Source organism: Peromyscus eremicus, chromosome 6 (genome assembly GCF_949786415.1).
Source record: "Peromyscus eremicus chromosome 6, PerEre_H2_v1, whole genome shotgun sequence".
Taxonomy (NCBI): Eukaryota; Metazoa; Chordata; class Mammalia; order Rodentia; family Cricetidae; genus Peromyscus; species Peromyscus eremicus.
Genome location: NC_081421.1, coordinates 70,457,915 through 70,477,643, shown reverse-complemented (window position 1 = coordinate 70,477,643; position 19,729 = coordinate 70,457,915). Strand labels below are relative to the sequence as shown.

The following is a 19,729-nucleotide window of genomic DNA, read 5'->3' as shown; positions in this document are numbered from 1 at the left end:
AGATTATCTAGGTGGCAATGTTGGGAACAAGACTGAACATAAGGGACAATTTATCCATTAGGCACAGTAGCTAGAGTCCCAGATGCTTTATAAAGTGCACAGAAAATATTTTAATTTATTTAAAAATCTGTAGAAAAGATCCTTTTAAATCAAAGAAAATGTTTTAAATATAGTGTTAATGACATTCATCTAATTCATATAACTTTATGGAAAAGGGGGACCACAAAAACTGTGACCTACGAAAATACAAGGCAAGCGAGGTTCAGTCTGGTTTCTGCTCTTTCCCTGCAGCAGCTGCCTGTCTGTAGGAAGCAAGTTCTGCCTTACTAGGCATTAGGCAAGAGCACAGCCATAGACAGCATTGTACGGTGGGTGAGAAGAAAAAGCCAATGTTGCTGCGTGTCCCAAGCCAGGCCTTTGAACTCAGTCCCATCAGTAAGCGAGGTAATATAATACACTGGCCTCCTTCTGCCTGGCTCTTCTGCCTGCCCTTCTCGCTTCTTCCTAACTTGGGCAGGGAATGGGAACGCCATTTATTGAGCCCGTGAAATCACTGTGTTGATCCGTTAATGACCCTTGTTGGTAAGGTGTGATCTTTACTTGACAGAAAAAGACATTGATGAACAGGCACTTGAAAGAACTCCAGGTTGAGCAGCAGCTAAGGAGTGGGCTTTGGAGCCACTTTTGGCGTCTGGGCATAGTTCCTCTTCCATATCACCCTGGACAGGAAAGGCTCAGTAAATGTGTGTTTAAATAAATCAAAGTGGCAAGAAAGCGTTGCCAGCTAGCACAACACTTGGGAAAATTTCCCCAAATTTTTGACCTGGCAATTATAAATTTCAGATGAGTGATCTGACATTTGTTATTCTGGAAGCAGGCTCTTTATAAAGCTTTAAATCCATTTTCCTTCCTTGAAGAATCGCCGTCAGTTGGAGTATATTTTTACATGATCTTTTGCTATCTTTGTAGGAACAGATTAGGGTGGCGGGGAGTCCTTTATCTACCAAAGTACTTAGAATAAAAATAAAATGTTTGACTTTCATGGAGACAGACTGAAATATGAATAATCATGCACTTTTTGAAGTTCATTTCTATTCCAGAAGGCCAAGACTCCAGACTGACCCTTTCTGCTGTCTCCAGCCTGCAAACTTCCCCACTAAGACTTGGAAAGTAAAGGTGCTTCAGGAATGAACCTGATGGATGGAGGTGTTTGTGCCATTATTCAGGAAGGACTCTGTTTCCTCTCAAACAAAGGCCCAGGAGATCACTGGTCGTGTTTAGAATCCTCAACTATTTGCCAGAGGAAACATCTTGGAAAGAAAAGACTCTCTCACTCTCCTCGCCAGATGGAGTTCCAAGATTGTTGGGCAAGATGAATGAAATGATCTGATGGGCAAGAAGAGCCATTCTCCATATTGAATTTACATGCCTTTCTATGCCGCCCCCAATTACCGTTAAGCCTTGAGTCCACCATATACCCATAGCACCTTCGCAGCAATGATTCACAGATTAGATAAGCAGGCTCACATTGCTGGGCTAAGACCAAGATTCCTGAAATAATCTAGAGTGCAGTTTCCAAGACACAGCTGAGCCAGTTGGGCAGCTGACGTTGCCTGTGTTGGCTTTGACTGACATCGCCTTGCATTCTTGTTGGTCAGCCATGTTCCACACGTGGAATTCACTCTTCTTTCCTTTCTATTACAATAGAAGGTCCCTACGGGCAGGGACCATGCCTGTCAAGGTCACAGACATAAGCACTCATCTGTGGTTCTGGAGAACATAGGCTCGAAGAAACGATAGACCCAGATTTTTTAATTCTATAGAGCCATTTGAAAATCATGTGAATTTTACTCAAGTGTCTCATCTATAAAATGGAGGTGATAATAATTCTTTCCCCTCATAAATCTACTGTGAAAATTAAATGAGCTCACATTTAAGGCATTTAGCTTGAGCCCTGGCACCCTGTAAGTACTAAGTGTGGTGATCTGAATGAGAAATGTTCCCCATGGACTCAGATATTTGAGCACTTGTTCCCTTGTTGGTGGTGCTGTTTTGGGAAGTAGGAAGTAAGGAACTCACTGGGGTTAGGCTCTGAGAGTTCCAGTGTTGTGGAATAATCCTTCTGTACACTGTGATGATGTGCTGCTCTCATTGTTAAGAAAAAGTGGATTGGCCAATGGCTAGGCAGGATTTTCGGGGCAGAGAGAATGCTGGGGAGAAGAAAGGCAGAGTTGGAGGAAACGCCATGAGATGCAGAGTAAGCAGGATGGGAAGAAGGCACATGAGGTAAATGAGCCTGGGGCAGCACGTAGATGAATAGAAACAGGTTAATTTGAGTTATAAGAGCTAGCTAAAAGCGAGCCTAAGCTATCAGCTGAGCATTTATAATTAATATTAAGTCTCTGTGTGGTGATTTGGGGAGCGGCTGGCAGGACAGAGCTGATCGGCAGTCTACATAGAGAAATTCTGCCTACATTCCAGTTGGCTCTCGGCTTCCCTTGTGCAGTTGAGGTGTGATCTCTCAGCTTTCTTCCCCTGATGCCATGCCACTTGCCACCATGACGGACTCTGTCATCTATAAGTTGCTTTTGCTCCTGGGATTTTATCATAGCGACAGAAAGCAAACTGGTACACTTGGTAAATATTCATCTGCCACTATGATTACATTAGGTGCTAAATGAGTATTTTCGCAATTTTCTTTTTCTAAAGTGAGTGGACGCAAGTAAAAATAATGCCTGGACCTGACCTTACTAAGAATTATGAGATACGTGAAAGGGCCACTTCATCTATTCTGTTTCCTGTTTCCTCAGTGGGATTTGATTTCCAACCTGAGCGAATGAAGACTTCTCTGGAGGTGAGGGGCCTCCTCTTTCTTTTCTTTACCAGGACTTGTGCTGACAACTGGTCAACCCCTTGACTGCAGTCAGTGTACTAACCACTGGTTCTATCTGAGGATTGAGATCATGTAATTTTCCAACACATATTCAGGCCCTGATGAAGTATTTTTAGTAATTGGCTACCCTGTGAACAGCATAGCCGAATAGTATCCACAACTGTACCTACCGCAATTACTCCTGTGTCATTATCAGTATAGTTATTGGTCACATTATTCTGCTTGAAACTAAAATCACGTATATCTCAAAAAAACCTGACTGTGCAATCTGAGATGATCTGTCCCATGTTCTGCACCATCGATAACCTCTTTTCTGTCATGAAGCTGAAATTAGAGGAGATTTCCCTGGCAATCCCGAGTGGGAACAGACATGGGAAAACTGCTCCTGCAGTTGAACACCTAACCTTCCAGCATCTACTGGAAGCCACCGGCTGTCCAGGGAACTCCAGGCCTCCAGAGGCATCATGGGCCCACTGAGTATCTAGCTTTGTGTATCGACAGTTATCAGTTCTCCCTTTCTCCAGAATGTAGATGGTTGGATGATTTCGACTTTATTTTATTTTAAAGAGTCTAATTTGCAATTTTAAATAAAATGGCATTCTACCTTCATATATTCTCATTTTGAAAAAGTCCCTGTTTAGCTGCATAGAATCTGATTAATGAATACAATTTTTCTCTATTAAAAAAGAATTCTGAGAAAAATTCTTCAAGCAATGGATATGAGTTATGAAAGGGGATATAAGTTGTTTTGGTGGTAGATGAATGCATAAAATATATTCAACACTAAAAGTATAAAATTTAATGTGAAACTTCACAGCTTCTATATCGAATACCAATTCTAGCTATATGTGGTATTTTGAATGTAATCGGCTCTCATAATCTCATAATCTCAGAAGGCATGTGGTTTTTTTGGAGTGGGTATGGCCTTGTTGGAGAAATGTGTCACTTTTGGGGGTGAGCTTTGAGGTTTCTTATGCTCAGGATACTGCCCAGTGACTCAGTTGACTTCCTGTTGCCTTTAAGATGTAGGACTCTCAGCTACTTCAGCACCACATCTGCCTGCATGCTGTCATGGTCCCCACCATAATGATAATGGACTGAACCTCTGAAACTGTAAGCAAGCCACCCCAATTAAATGATTTCCTTTATAAGAGTTGCCGTCCATGGTCCTGGCATCTCTTCATAGCAATAGAAACCCAAACTAAGACACTATGTATAAATTTATAAAGTTGCATAGATTTGGGGTCTGGTTAATTTGGTATGTCATGTTTTCATTTATTTGCAAAGTTTTTTTAAAATAATAAACTTTGTAAAATTTTTTTTAATTCTCAGACCCAGACATGGTAGGTGGCACACAGTCGTGGTCCCAGCACTTGGGACTCTGAGGTAAGCTCGTGAATGAAGGAGAGAGGAAGGAAGAAGAAAAGGAAGAGAGGGTAGAGGAGGAAAAAAAGGAGAAATCCCAGGTAGGATGTTGTTTGATTGACACAGCTTCAGGGCTGTGGTCGAAGGGAACAGGACTCTTACCCGCAGCTATGGGGTGAAAGTTCCCAAAAGCCCTTGTCTCCCGCAGAACAGTGGGAACTGAGCTATGCTGAGTTGTGACCCTTTGTTCTCCAGAAGAAAATGATTCAGAGCAAAGGAGACAAGCGCCAGCCTGGAGGAAGTGTGCCCAGGTCCCTCACCTGCTCCAGACGCGCTGTCTGGGGCCTGTCAGCAGAAAGCCCGCTCCAGCTTCCCCGCTATTGTTTAACACTCTCCCCATAACCCAGCTCTGGGAACCGCTGCCCAGACGGCCTCGCTGCCACAGGCAGGGTCGTGGTCTGTGAGGGTCACGCTTCCAAATGAGTCCTGGGAAGAGCAGACCGAAAAGAAGCAGCCTGAGGTCGGAGGTTACCGCAGTCTACAGCAAGTCCAAACACTGGAGACAAATGCAATCTGTTGAGTAACTTGGTTAAAACTAAAGAAACTGAGCCTCTAAAAGTAGGGGGTTAGGCTACTGAATTGTCCTCAGAAAACCAGCTGCCCCAGCTCTTTTGAGGCTCTCCTAGTTGTGGTCAGTTTAGGAAGATGACCAAGAAATCATTGGACAAAATACCTAAAACACTGTGTTTGAAACATGGGTTAGAGGTTCATTGCCCTAAGAGACTATTGGTGTTCTCAGACATTTTGCAATTTTTTTCTTTAAGAATTTTATCCTTCCAGAGCTTTTACACAGAAAAACTCTCTCTCAAGAATCCAAAACAATGAAAAACCAGAAAATTATATCCTTATACCAATATCTAAGTCTGTTTACTTCATGTATTCTCTCTGTCTCTCTCTGTCTCTGTCTCTGTCTCTGTCTCTCTCTGTATGTGTGTGAGAGAGACAGAGAGACAGAGAGATAGAGACAGAGAGAGAGAGAGAGAGAGAGAGAGAGAGAGAGAGACTTCACAGCTTCTACATCGAATACCAGTTCTAGATATATATGGTAGTTTGAATGTAATTGACCCCCATAATTTCATAGGGAATGGCACTATTAGCATCTGCCAGGATCAAACCCATAACTTTGTGTATTGGAGGCTCTACCAATTAGCCACATTACCTGACCTCTTAATATACTCTTTTTGTTTGTTTGTTTGTTTGCTTGCTTGCTTGCTTGTTTGGACAATTCACTCTATACCCCAGGGTGGCTTTGAACTCATACTTCCCCATCTCAGTCTCTCAAGTGCTGGCATGCAAGCATGTACCACCATGTCCAGCCTCAATAATGTCTTCTTTATGTCATGAAGAGATTTTTTTCCTTAATAAATATTCAGTGTAAAATGAAAAAAATACAATCATATATATATATATATATATATATATATATATATATATATATATCCATATACATGCATATAAATTCAGCCATACATGACCCTCAGAGTTAGCTCTGGAGCTCAGTGGCAGAGCACTTGTCTAAAGTGTAGAAGGTTCTGGGTGCTCAACTTTCAGCACCACAAAACAAAAACAAAAGCCACAAGAAAGAAAGAAGAAAGTACAAGATCACCTGAAAGGACACTGCCCTGAAATAATCACCATTTATAGTCCCTGATTATTGTCTATGTAATCTATATATCATGCCCATGCCTACGTAGACACAGATGTATGTTTTCATAAAAGCTGTGCATTTTTTAAAAACTATGATCACAGCTTCTAGATAATCTCAACACAAGGATCTAGGAAGTAGGTTGGCACCCACTATGTATCTCAGGTTTATCTGCCTAGTTATGACTAGATGTGGAGTATAATAAAGCATGTGTAAGTAGACAGGCATTTATACAGCCAGCTATACACCATTGCCTTAATGGAGATGGGCTTATATGATGTGCATATTTTGGGTTGGCATTCTATTATGAATTCCTGTCTTACCAACCAATCGTCATGTATGTGTGGTAGACAAAGTGACATATTTATTCTTTTAAAACATCTGATTTGTCATTTGAAGGTGACATAGCACTGTTAGGACCCAACACCAAGAGATCCTGTGATATTAGGCTCTAAACTGGTGGCAGTGTTTGAAATTCAAACTCCCAAGAACCTAAGACACAGCCAAAAAAGGCAACCCTGCATGGCACCTCAGGGCCACCTGCTCTGAATCACCACACTAGAAATGACAGGTGGGTCTGGGGAGGCACGTGATGTGTGAGGGGTCAGGAGCAACTCGTGGCTGACCTCATACTGAAATGTGTTTTCTTAAACTACTATCTCACTTTCCCCACCTCGTTCTGTTTCCTGCTCCACGTAACATAAGCCAGAACTATTTCCCTTTCTTCTGAATCACACTCGCCCAGAGGAGGCTGGCATCTATTCAATGCAGCCATTTTTGGAAATCGAGTCACAGGTAGGAATGGGGGGTGCAGGGAGAGAGAGGAGGGAAGGTTCTCACAACTGCAAGCTTCAAGTACTGTTCTGCCAGTACGCATGAGTGAGTGTGTTCACGCGGTCTGTGTACGTCATTCGATTCTCAAAGCGGCGGGAGAAGAAGCACGAGGAGGAACTGAGACACCCAGGTGTAGCTCTGAGTTCCGCGGTCTGGACCACACGCCACCACTTACAGAAGGAGGTTAGACCAGCTATGGTGCTACTGTGGAAATCTCAGAAACGGAGTTAACCAAGCCCTTGTTATTTCTGTCTCACATGCTCAGGTGAAGGTACCCCAGGGAAGTAGGCATGTCCTAAACAGCCTCCTGTTTACATGGTCTGATTCCAAGACGACCAAACAAAGCTTCCACAACTTTTGGGGCCCTGTCTTGATTAATACTTTGTTTCGCCCCCTGAGACACGTATGTAGCTCTGGCTGGCCTGGAACTTGCTATGTCGACCAGGCTGGCCTCCAACTCACAGAAATCCCCCTGCCTCTGCCTCCAGAGTGCTAGGATCAAAGGTGTGTGCCATCGCCCCTGGCTGTTTAAAAATTTCTTATGGAAAAACCTCAAACACATGCATAATAAAATAATCCTGGTACCCAGCTCTCAATTATCAATTAGTGTTAGCTCCTGTGGTTTTAAAAAAAATCATATATTCAATTTTTCACCTTTCTAAAATACGTTTTTTACACTCTATAATATACCACATGTTTTAAATGTCACCACACACTTTCTACTCTATGAATGAGTGAACATATATACCGCCAGGTGTGCTCAGACTTAAGCCACTAAAGAAGGCACAGGTGTGGGCTGTTTCAGGTCTAACCAACATGGAATGACAGAAACCCACGATACCCGGGTTCAGGCCGGCTCCATTGCTCACTGATCCAGTGACCTCCCCCAAGTCACATCCCATCACCGAGCCTCACTTTTCTCATCTGTGTCACAGGAGCAGTGAGTCTCACTTGTCCCTTCCTCTCGGTTATCCCGTCAATCAAGTAAGATTGGGGACGGAAAAGACAAGCAAACATAGATGCATGGACCCCGAAAACGGAAACCAAGGCCAGAGGGTCAGAGGGTCACAGCAACAGGAAGTGGAGAATCCACGGACAACAGGGACAACCCAGGCAGGCTTTGCTGTCCCCATGTCTCCTCCGGCACTTGACACAGCCATACCCCTTTATGGGAGTTGGGGCCCTATGCATTTCTAAAGTTGTGGGATGACTGAAGTCTGGAGCCTGGGCTTCCTTTCTCCTCTTAACACCCCTTCTCTTGGCAGCTTATTCAAGTTCCTTCTTGGGCTGGAATTTCCTCAAAACTTTGGCTGGAGAATTCTTTCTGCCAGCCTTGGCCCTCTAGCTGGCTTTTCCTGGGTCCCCTGGCCAGGTTAGGGGAGTCTGAGACAGTACTTCTGTGTGTCCTCCTGGGTGTGCCAAGTGTCTTCCCATAATTGTGCTTTGTCCCGCTCCAAGGACACAGCATAGACAAGACCTACCACCAACAATGAGGGGATCCAAGATGGCACCAGGGGCTGGTAAAAACACCAGCACCCATCTGTGGCAGTGGCACCCAGCCCTGGCCACTGTCCTTTCCCCAGCCTTCCAGGAAGGTCAGGACTGCCTCAGTCTTGATCACAGAACACAAGAGTCTCTAGCCTGCCCTGCACTGACTTGGTGTTGCTGGGTTCTAAGGGTCCTTGTCATCGCGGAGGAGACAGGATGTGACAAATGCAGCCTTTCTGAGTAATCCCAAGTCAGGAATAAATAAACACAGACAGCCCACCTGCCACGCCACGCCACGCGCACAGAGACGGGAGGGACTGAACTTGTACACAATTTATAAACCACCCAGGGAATATTTTTAAATTGGGATATTTCTGCCCTTGAGTCACTCTGGGGACTTCGCTCATCAGCATGCCTGATGCCTGAGAATGGTAACTCTCCAAAAAGACTCATGTATCGGGTTATAAAGGCCACATACTCTGTGCATTTCCCCAGAAACTGAACTGGTGCCACCAAACCCCAGGGGGCTGCTCAGTTGTATGGGTTCAGGGCTCTGGGAAGCCCATTCTTTGCCATATTGGGGCATGGGATTTCTCTCCAGCTCCAAAGGGGGATTGCATACACCCTGAAATATGAAGACTGTAGCCTGGGTACTTGATCCATGCTCCAAAATTACAGGTGTTATTCTTATCTGTGTGGACTTACTTGATGCATATTTATATCTCAGTCCCTAGGAAACTATCAGGCTCAGTGCAGACATGGCATTTGAGGGGTAGAGGGGTAGCCTTTTAGGATATATGGGATTAGCTGTTTGTAGCATGTGCTGTGGTTTTACAATGTATTTTTTTAAGTACCAAAAATGCTACTTGGCAGCATATTTATAGGACAATTGTAGTATTAAAGTTTGATCAAAGTTAGTGAAACACAATCCATACTTCAAAAAGACTATGAAGAAGGCTAGGGAGATGGTTCAGCGGTTAAGGGCATGTACTGCTTTTCCAGAGGACCCAAGTTCTGTTCCCAGCATCCACATTAGATGGCTAACAACCACCTGTAATTCCAGCTTCAAGAGATCTGATACCTCCACAAGCACACACTCACATATGGCGTTCACTCATACAGACACATATACACATAAATAAAAATAAATCTTTAAAGAAATCTATAGTATGAACAGACAGATGGACATATTATGTTAGGGCACAGAGAAAATTGCTTCAAAGGAACTAGTATGAAGTTTTGTTAACACCACAATAGAGTAGCCATGTGTACAGGAAGTGTCATTGGGGCATCTGGCTTCCCAGAAGAGCTAATGAGTCAGAGCAGACGCCATGAGGAGCAGGAAGGAAATTAGACACAAAGGGATTCCTAGAAACAGGGTGATTTTGTTCAAATGTTCTCAAGTGATCTGCCTCCTCGAATTGTTGTCTATTTTCTGTTACTATAATAACATATCTGAGGCTGAATAATTTACAAAGAAAAGAGGTTTATTTAGTTCGTGGTCTTGAAAGCTGAAATTCCAAACAGTGTGGTACAGTCTCTGGCCTAGGCCCTTTTGGTAACATCACATTACAACGGATGATTCATAGAGGGACCACATAACAGATCAGTTCACAAGACAGGAAACCGGAGAGCAGTTCAGGGGTAGGACTTTGGGGCAGCGAAGTGACCCAGTGAGTAAAAACACTTGCTAACAAGCCTGGCAACCTGAGTTCAGCCCCAGGACCCACATGGTTTGGGGAGAGAACTGACTCCCACACGATGTCCTCTGACCACCACACATGCACTGTGGCACACCTGCACCCTTCTCAACACACACACACACACACACACACACACACACACACACACACACACACACCAAGTAAACAAGCAAATAAATATAATTTAAGAAAAAAGATTGGGATTGCTTCCATATAGCAACTCATTCTCTTGAAAGCTAACTCAGGGCCCCCACAGAGCTCCCTGAATCCTTTCTGAGATCTTCTTTAAAAAGATGTATTTATTTTTAGTTTATGTGTATGGGTGTTTTGCCTGCATGTATGTCTGTGAACCACATGCTCACAGAAGCCAGAAGACAATGTCGGATCCCCTTAGACAGATGGTTGTGAGCTGCCATGTGGGTGCTAGAAACCGAACCCAGGTCCTAGGGAAGAGCAGCCAGCACTCTTAACCACTGAGACATCTCTCCAGCCATCCCCCTCCCCTTTTGAGATCCTGACCCCGAGTGATCTAAGGACCTCCCACAGTGAGGAATAAGTCCCCAGCATGCAAACCATAGCGAGGGGAATGAAAGATAAGGCAAAGGATGCTAGAAAAGGCTGGGTTAGGGCACCCACGTGCAGTCAAGGAGCAGTATGTGGTAGTTCACTGCTCGCCATCTCTAGCAGCTGTCCCCCAAGTAAAGTAAGCATTGTGTGCTTGTCCTGAAAATGTAGTCTGGCTCCTTCCTTCCCCTCTCAAACTCTTTCACATAAAATTCTCGGCTAGGATCTCTGCCTTGCTAGGGAGTTTCCTCCGGTGTGTGAGGGAGCCATGGAAGAACTGTTAGTAGGGCAGATGCATAACTAAAGTAGTCCTCAGCCAACAGACTAGCAGTACGAGCTTTCCGGAACCAAAACCTCTGGGCTACTGCTGCCTGCTTAGGTGGCCTCATGACAGGAAAAGGTGTCCCTTCTCCCAGGTGCTCTATTCCCATGTGTCAAAAGACTACCACAACGCACGGCTTCTGTTATAGAGACACTCTGCTCCTACGTGCTGGAAACTCTTCACAACGATACAGACACAGAATGCCTGAAATACCTCTACAACCCCCTTATCTGGGGCAAGCTGTGCATTGTGCAGCCCACGCAACTGCACACAATGACTCAAGGCTCCTGGGCTCTCTTTAAAATGAGGCTGCTGTCCTGTGAGGCAACACAGCCCTCAGGAAGCTGAAGCAGGAGGATCACAAGGTCAAAGCAGCCAAGGCTACAAAGAAACCCCATCTCAAAACCTGCTTGAGCAGAACTGCTAGGCTGAGGTGTAGGGTGTGAGAGCCCAGCCAGCTGGTCCTGAAAAAAAGAAAAGAAAGCAAAACAAAAAAGCATGGGCAGCAAGGTCGCTCCGCGGGTTGGGTCACTTGCTCCCAAGCCTGAAGACCTGAACCTAATCCCCGGAACTCACATGATGGAAGGAGAGAACCAACTCCTGCAAGTTGTCCCCTGACCTCTAGTCATGTGAACTAGAATGAAAGTGCACTCACACACACACACATGCACACACACATACACACACTCACACACACACACACACACTCACACACACATACACACACTCACACACACACACATACACACACACTCACATACACACACACAACTAATTAATTAATTATAAAAATAAAACCAAAGACAAAAGGCAACCCGCCCAGAAGCTGCCCTTTCTCCCCTGACCTCAGCAGGTGCTGAAGGCAGACTGAGGCTGGCGTCTCAAGGCTTCTACTTCCCACCACTTTTACCTCATATCACCCCTACCCAGGATGTCTGTTGCTAGGAGACAACCTGGTCACCTTTGGTCTCTGCTGTGATGTCATCTTCTTATTGAGGCCCCCTTAGCCACCTTGCTTAAAACTGCAAAGCCCAGCATCGCCCTGCCGACTTCCCCATTTACACACCTTTGGACACACTTCATAGTTAGCTTACTGTGTTTATCGTCTGTGTCTCCCCACCAGATCGTAGGCTCAGGTAAGTAAGAGTTGAATAGTCTCTGTTTACAGCTGGATCTCCAGCCCCGAGAACAGTGGCTAGCACATGCTAGGCCCTCAAATATTGGCCAAACGAATTAATCATCTTCCTCTTGACCACCACCTCCCCTGTTCTCTCAGTTCTGTTGCTTTTGGAAGCTCTTTCTCTTCTGAATCATACTTCGATTTGTCCAAGACCTTGAACCACCCTGTTCCTCCATCAACACCATTCCCCTGGCGTAAGACCTGGGAAGTGATAATAACGGCTCTGGAGGCAGACAGTGCATTAACTTCAAGCCCATTATCAGTACCTTTGGGTGAGCTGGTTGATAAGATTTCCATAGGATTTGGTGAGTCCATATCACAATTCTTCACTTTACAGGGGAGGGGAGTGAAGTCCAAAAACGCTAAGGAACACGCCAAGGTCTCACAAGCAGAAGCGCTGGACTCAGGATTCAAACGCCGAATCATCTAAGCTCAAAGCCTGCTGCCAACTAGTGTGGCTGTTCTCAACAGGTGTTGCCAACTGATTAGTGGCTGTGATCGCTTTGCAAAAGAAATCACAGCCAACCTTCACCAAGCGGGTTTCTCTGTGTGTGTTACATACAGTTCCGTCGAGAAGTCATTTTCACTGACGCAGATGGCTTCCCACCTGGGGAGTTATGTGCAAGGAAACCAAAACAGGAGCTGTTGCCGTTCAACTTGAACTTGAGGAAGAGATTGTGCAGGGAAAAAAAACCCACAAAACTGCAGCTGTTCAGGTGCCCCTTGGGGCTGTTTTCCTCTGGTCAATGACATGACCATGCAGAGACACCCTGTGACTTGTGCTTTCTCAGTGCTCAGCCATGAGTTCATAAAAACAAGGCAGGTGGGATCTGAGCAGAGGGCACTAGCTCTAGAGAAATGGTCCTGAGTGGGGCACCATGTCCAGGATACGGCCAGGGACAGTACCAGGTGCATGAGCCAAATCTACTTATCCATTTAACCACAGTAGAACACGCAGCATGCCTGGGGTTTAATGAGAACATCTGCATGCATGAGGATATCTTGGTAAGAACCAAGTTCTACTGAAGGAAACTCTAGAATCAGAACTGGCATAGCTCTAGGCCGTTGACACCCAGCTCCAACACTGAAGGGGTATGAAAACGGTAAAAGGATTTATTCCCTCCTTGCTGGAAGAGAACTGTGATTGGTCAGTGGTACAGTAAATAGTGAAGGTTACTACACACAGGTGTGAGCAGCTCACAGGGAGAGCTCAACCCCTCTGTCTTAGTCCGGGGTTTCCATTGCTGTGATCAAACACCTTGACCTTACCCTCAATCTGTTGATCTTTTCTGGGTTTCACACAACCTCTGTCTAGGCATTACCCAGACCAAAGGTCACTTTGCTGTGTCACAGTATCCTTGCTAGTTTAATGAAAATCTTAACACCTCCACTTACAGTGTGTCCCAATAGCTCCTGAAGAGTAGAGATGTGTCACGATTAATACAGGTTTGGTCCCTTCTGATATACACAACAAGCCATCATCAGTAGCCCCGGTCATCTTGATGTCTTTCCCTCGGCTGCCTGCTGTCTGCCCCCATGCCTTACATGAACCTACCTGAAACATGGCAGGTAGAGGCTGTAAGAATGGTCTTTGATGGGGGAAGAGAGGGTAAGGGTAACAGGTTGGTAGAGTTGAAAAATGAGACCCCTTATAGGAACATAATCTATAGGATAACCATTTCCCTTTGACTGTAGTCACATGGAGCTTTGCCTCTTTAACCATTTCATGCCCAATCTTGTGCAGTCCATGTGGATCATGCCCTGAGCTCCAGAGATCCAAAGATGAATAAAGCTCACACTTCAGCTGGAAAGTACAGAGAAAACAGTGGGTGAAGGCCCTGAGGACCAAAGGAGACGACCCATCATCCATGGGATGACTGATTGATAAATAAAAGCTGATTGGCTAGTAGCCAGGCAGGAAGTATAGGTGGGACAAAGAGGGAAGAGAATTCTGGGAAGTGGAAGGCTGAGGCAGAGAGATGCTGCCAGCCACTGCTGCCATGAGGAGCAGGATGTAAAGTACCGGTAAGCCACGAGCCACGTGGCAAGATATAGATTAATAGAAATGGGTTAATTTGAGATATAGGAATTAGATAGCAAGAAGCCTGAGCCATTAGGCCAAACAGTTTAAATAATATAAGCGTCTGTGTGTTTATTTTATAAGTGGGCTGCGGGACTGCTGGGGCTTGGCAGGAGCCGGAGGGAAACTCTCCAGCTACACTGGGCAGTTAAACTAGAGGCAGAAAAGGAGAAAGTGAGATGGAAGGGCTTTGAAACAGCTAGTGATCTGCCTAAGCCAGCAAGTCTGTGCTGAGTTTTATGGCCGTGGTGGCTGTTGGATTGGTCCTGACTTCATGGTCCTCCCGCCTCAACCTTTAGGTTCTGTTTTAACCTGTGTCGTCTAACTTCTTTAAGCTCATCTAATTCCCAGCACTCAGAAACACCGCTCTTCCTGGGTCCATCCTCCCAATGCCTCTCACATCTGCCTTCAGTGGGTCTTAGCTGCCCAGGAATGCAGCTACGTCAGGAATGCAGATGTGGAGAAATGAACAGAGATTCTCACTGTGGGAATGTTCCCATGACATGGAAAGCCAGCCAGGCAAGCATCAGGACAATGCGGTTACCAGCACACACTTGGAAATTTGACAAAAATGACTTGGAAGCGCTGAGGAGCAGTGGTGTCCATGCATGACCAGCCTCCACCCTGAGCCCATGTCATAACACGAAGCAGGCATGACTTCTGGGAAACAGCAGAGCTGCTTCTCAGTCACGTTTTTCTCCTGGAGAAAGCGAGCGGATGCAGGAGATTGGCTTCCATGTTGAAGGCTGATGCACTCTCTTCTCTCTCAGAGTGTTAGTGAGACTCTCTAGACAGTGGCTTGGACAAGAGGTTTATGTAAAGCGTCTGTGAGAAGGGATGAGAGTGGACATTTGCCATCACTTTGTCCTCAGTTCTGCCCATGACACGTGCTGGAAATGGAAGCAGTGCTTTGGTTCTGGTCTGTCTCTACTGACCTGTGAGATAAATTTCTTAACACCCCCTCCAGTTTCCTCACCTACAAGGTAGCAACAATAGTATCTGTTATTTCCCTAGCAATTATTGTTTGGGTAGTTGGTTCACATACTTTTATTGAGTGCTTACTGAGAACTATGCAGCCAGACAGTGTACTTGGTGGGGCAAAAGAATGAACTGAGTCAGAATACCTGAATCCAGGACTGCCCACTATTAAATAAGTGGTTTAGGCAGTTATTAGCCTCCCCATGCCTCGGTGTTCTCATTCATAATATAAGATAGTACTATCATTCTCCACTCTGGCATTGAGATTAGAATTCTCTTTCGTGGTACATACTTCTGATATCACCTAGAATACAGCACTACATAAATATTGGCTATTTTTCTAGGTACTGAACTGACTGGAACTTGTACTTTAGGGGATAAGTCATAAATCAGTAAATTATTTAATAACGTGTTAGGAGGTGTAAGTGCTGCTGAGGGGAATGGAGTGCCGGGGTAGAGTATAATTGTCGACAGAGTGGTCAGTGCGGACGTCGTTGAGGAAGTAATGTCAACGCAAAGAGGAAGGAAGCAAGGGAGGGAATCAGGTTCTACCTGGCAGGAAGCATTGGAGCGGAGAGGCCAGGCAGTACAAGAGCCCTGACTGGGCACGGATCTGGCACGCTCAGGGAGTGGAAGTGAAGAGAGTGTGTGTGGAGCCTAGCAATGGAAGACGGGAAAGGAAGGAGGAGATGAGTCAGGACCAGCCATTGTGAGGACTGCAGACTTTGTGCTTTGGGAAGTAGGGAGCCATTGTAGGTCTCTGGATAGTGGAAAGCCACATGACTTAAACATCTTAAAGGATCAGTTTCTAACGGACTAAGGAGGGCAAGGGTAGAAGCAGAGGAATAGCTAGGAACCTGGTACAACAATCCAGGCAAGCAAAACGGGTGGTAAGGTGGCAGCTGTGACAAAGACACAGAATACTGAGGAGTGGTCAGCCATTAGTGGTGTCTTCTAACGGTGGGGCCAAGAGAATTCACCCAGGGTGGGATGTAGAATGTAAAGGAGAGGGGAGGTACAGCGGCCGTTAGTTAAAAATGGATGAGAGTCTAGGACTATTACTGGATGTCGATATGTCAAGTAAGTAGATGGATATGCAGTTCAGGAGAGAGGTTAGGATTCCATGAGAGTGAAGAAAAAATAAGGATAAATAGAAAAGAGGATCAATGACGAACCCTAGTTCAGCACTGGTACTGGGACCCCGAGGCAGAGGAGGGGCTCCCGATGAGTCTGAAAAGGGGAGACCCAAGTGTGGCACCCTGGGAGATGGACACAGTCATGTGCGACCCTCAAGGTCATCTTCAGTACGATGCCAGCAGAGAACTAACCAGGGCCGTGGCAGTGTGGCAACCCTGTGGATCAGCCGAGCGCTTAGCCATGGAGCTCCTGTTCCTGTCTCATCAGTAGGCTTCCCTGGTCTCCGACCCACGTTGACGTCTACAGTCCTGTCCATGACCCGAGCTGATAAGATGCCTGGACTTGAACCCTTGCTGCTGAATCCAGCAGGCACCGCACAGAGGGGACATCAAGTTGGTGTCCCTGAGAAAGATAGGAGGCCGAACGCAAAGAACCAGAAGAGATATCTGAGTGAGTCTGACTCATAAACCAGAGATGCAATGTCAGATCGAGAGCAAACTGGGCATACACTAGGGTGGTCCTGAGTGATCTCTGCTGCTTTGGATCTATGAGCCCAAGAAGGCAGGGTTTTCACGGGCTGGGACAGTCATAAAGAGCCAGGGTAGAGAGTCCTCCTTCTCAGTCCTCCCTCTTTAAAGACAGAAACAAAACTAAATTAGAGTCCCCCTGTATGCCTCACTAGGCACAATCTCTGTGTCATTGGCTAAAATATCTGCCTGAAAACACCAACTAACTCCAAGATATACCAGACAACAGATCTCCTCTTTCCCAACACGGAGTCCTAAAGTCGTAAGACTGCTAGCCTGGGGACATATATCATTAGTCTGCTGACATGTTGGAGCTGGAAGTTTTTCCCTGCCCCTGAACCTGCCTCTCCCCGCTCATCTCCCATTGTGTTACCCACCTCGGCAGCTGTTTTTCTGGCTTCTCCCTAAGGCTCACTCTCTTCTTGGTTAAAGCTGTCCCTTCCTTGTAGGGTGGTCCCTGGCATCAGTGACACAGCATACATGTGTAAGGTGCCCAGCACAAAGCCTGGACGGCAAGAGAGTCAGGACAAGTTTGGAGGGGCTGCCAATGACTCTCCTGTTGGGATGCAGACGGACTGCTGTAGATGTGCTCCTGGGTAAAGGAAGGCCACAGAAAACGGTAAATGAGTTGTGAGATCAAGGCAGGAGCACACAGGAAGTCATGAGGCGACAAGGGCTGGGGGGCGTGGGGTAGACAGATTTCCAAAACAAACCACCAAAGTGGCATAGCCCCAGGGCTGCCCCAAGTGGAGTGGCACCATGGGTAGGCACCAAGCCACGGCATCCTCTCTCCCCCTCAGTCAACTTAACTGGGTTTGGAATTACCCAGGAGACACGCCCATAGGCTTGTCAGTGAAGGTGTTTCCAGAGAGATTGACGTGAGGGGGAAATATCTACTCCGAAAGTGGAACAAAGGAGAGCCGGAAGAAGCCTTCCTGAGGTGGTGTGGTGTGTAAAGGGATGAAGGAGGCTTGGGTGGGCGAGGGACGGGCAGGAACAGAGACTTGGGAGACTTGCCTTGGGAGACTCAGCAGGGAGTTGAGTGCTACAGGGACAGTGTCTCGGGCTGTCAGGGACTGGATCTTCTTGGTTTACTGCTCTTCTACTAGACACACAGAAAAGAAAGTGTCAGTGGCATAGTGGGTGAGGGGTCAGACGGGCGACATTTCAGCTTTATAATTCTGTGAAAGTGGCTTGATTTCTCTCGTGGCCCCTGCTTCACCATGTACAAAACTGGATGGAGAATTCCCATAGCCCAGAGACGTGCTGGGTGAGCACGGAACGTGATTAACATTTGAAAGTACTAAAATAGAATCTGACCCCACTGGTCAGATTTTTTTGCAACAACCAATAACTCCCAAATCTGCATGGCTTAAAAGCACAAATATTTAGGGCTGGTGATGTAGCTAAGCTGGTCAAGTGTTTGCCTCGCATGGACAAAGTCCCGGGTCCGGGCCTCAGTTCACCATTGAACCAGGCATGATAGAGTATACTTATAGTCCAAGCACTGGGGAGGTAAGGCAGGAGAATCAGAAGTTCAAGATCATCCTCATTAAGATTTTTTTAATTAAGAATTTTTTTATTCATTTTACATACCAACCACAGATCCCCCTCTCTTCCCTCCTCCCACCCCCCATTCCCTCCTCCAACAAGGTACATTCAGTTGAGGCAGGTCCAAGCCCCTCCCCCTGCATCAAGGCTGTGCAAGGTGTCCCACCATAGGTAATGGGTTCAAAATGCCAGCTCATGCACCAGGGATGGATCTTGATCTTACTGCCAAGGGGGCCCCTAAACAGATCAAGCTACACAACTGTCTCGCTAATGCAGAGGACCTAGTCCAGTCCCGTGGAGGCTCCACAGCTGTTGGTCTAAATTTCATGAGTTCTCACTAGTTTGGTTTGGTTGTCTCTGTAGGTTTCCCCATCATGATCTTGATGCCCCTTGCTCATAGAATCCCTCTTCTCTCTCTTTGACTGGACTCCTGGAGCTCAGCCTGGTGCTTGGCTGTGGATCTGCTTCCATCAGTTACTAGATGAAGGCTCTATGAGAGACTTAAGGCTAGCCTAAGCTACATGAGAACTTGCCTCAAAAAATTATTTCTAAGATCTATACATTGGATTTGGGTCTGTAGGTGTTTCTGGGGTCTGTGCATTGGATTTGGGTCTGTAGGTGTTTCTGGGGCCTGTGCATTGGATTTGGGTCTGTAGGTGTTTCTGGGGTCTATGCATTGGATTTGGGTCTGTAGGTATCTCTGGGGTCTGTATGTTAGATTTAGGTCTGTAGGACTCCCTTGGTCACATCACTATGTGTCTTATTCAGTGTCCCTTGATGAAGCAAGCTGTCCTAATTGAGAAAAACAAGCTCCAAAGGGGACAGAACTAATCCATGCCATGCCATCAGCTGTGACCTGCCTGCCAAGGCTCCACTTGCTGCAGAAAATCTCAAAGTCCAGCCCCACTAGGGATGTCCACGGACCTCCAAAGAAACACTACATAAGAAAGCATGCATAATCGTCAGTTAATCAGTCAGCTGCCACGTGTGACCTCCTCCTGGCCAAATGAGCTCAGAGGTACCCACCCCAGAGACGCTTGTCACACCCAAGGACATAAAGTAAATGCATCACTCTGTCAAAACCCCACCCCAAAACCTGTTCCATCACTCCAAATTCCCAGGGAATAAAATGAGGGAGAAAATTGAATTTTTCTAGGGGTTCATCTCTTACTTTCCTGCCTCACATTTCTCACCAGCCAATCTGCCTTCCTTAAGCAACTCTGAACCACGAAGCAGGCTATCATGTCAGGGCTTTTATACTACTGTCCTGTCTGCTTGAATGTGTCCTCACACACCTTCAGGAACTAATACATCAGTCTTCTGATATCTGTGCAAATGTTACCTTGTCAGGGAGGCCTTCCTTGACCAACCTGTACAGAAAGCAAGCTGCTGCCTGATACAC

General features: G+C 46.1%; 1 long non-coding RNA gene across 1 annotated transcript; it reads left to right on the top strand.

Moving 5' to 3' along the window:
* Positions 1-11,890: 11,890 nt before the first annotated feature.
* Positions 11,891-19,474, top strand: LOC131912591 (uncharacterized). The gene is made up of 2 exons (XR_009379654.1): positions 11,891-12,010; positions 19,096-19,474. It is a non-coding gene; the product is annotated as an uncharacterized LOC131912591 (long non-coding RNA).
* Positions 19,475-19,729: the final 255 nt, after the last annotated feature.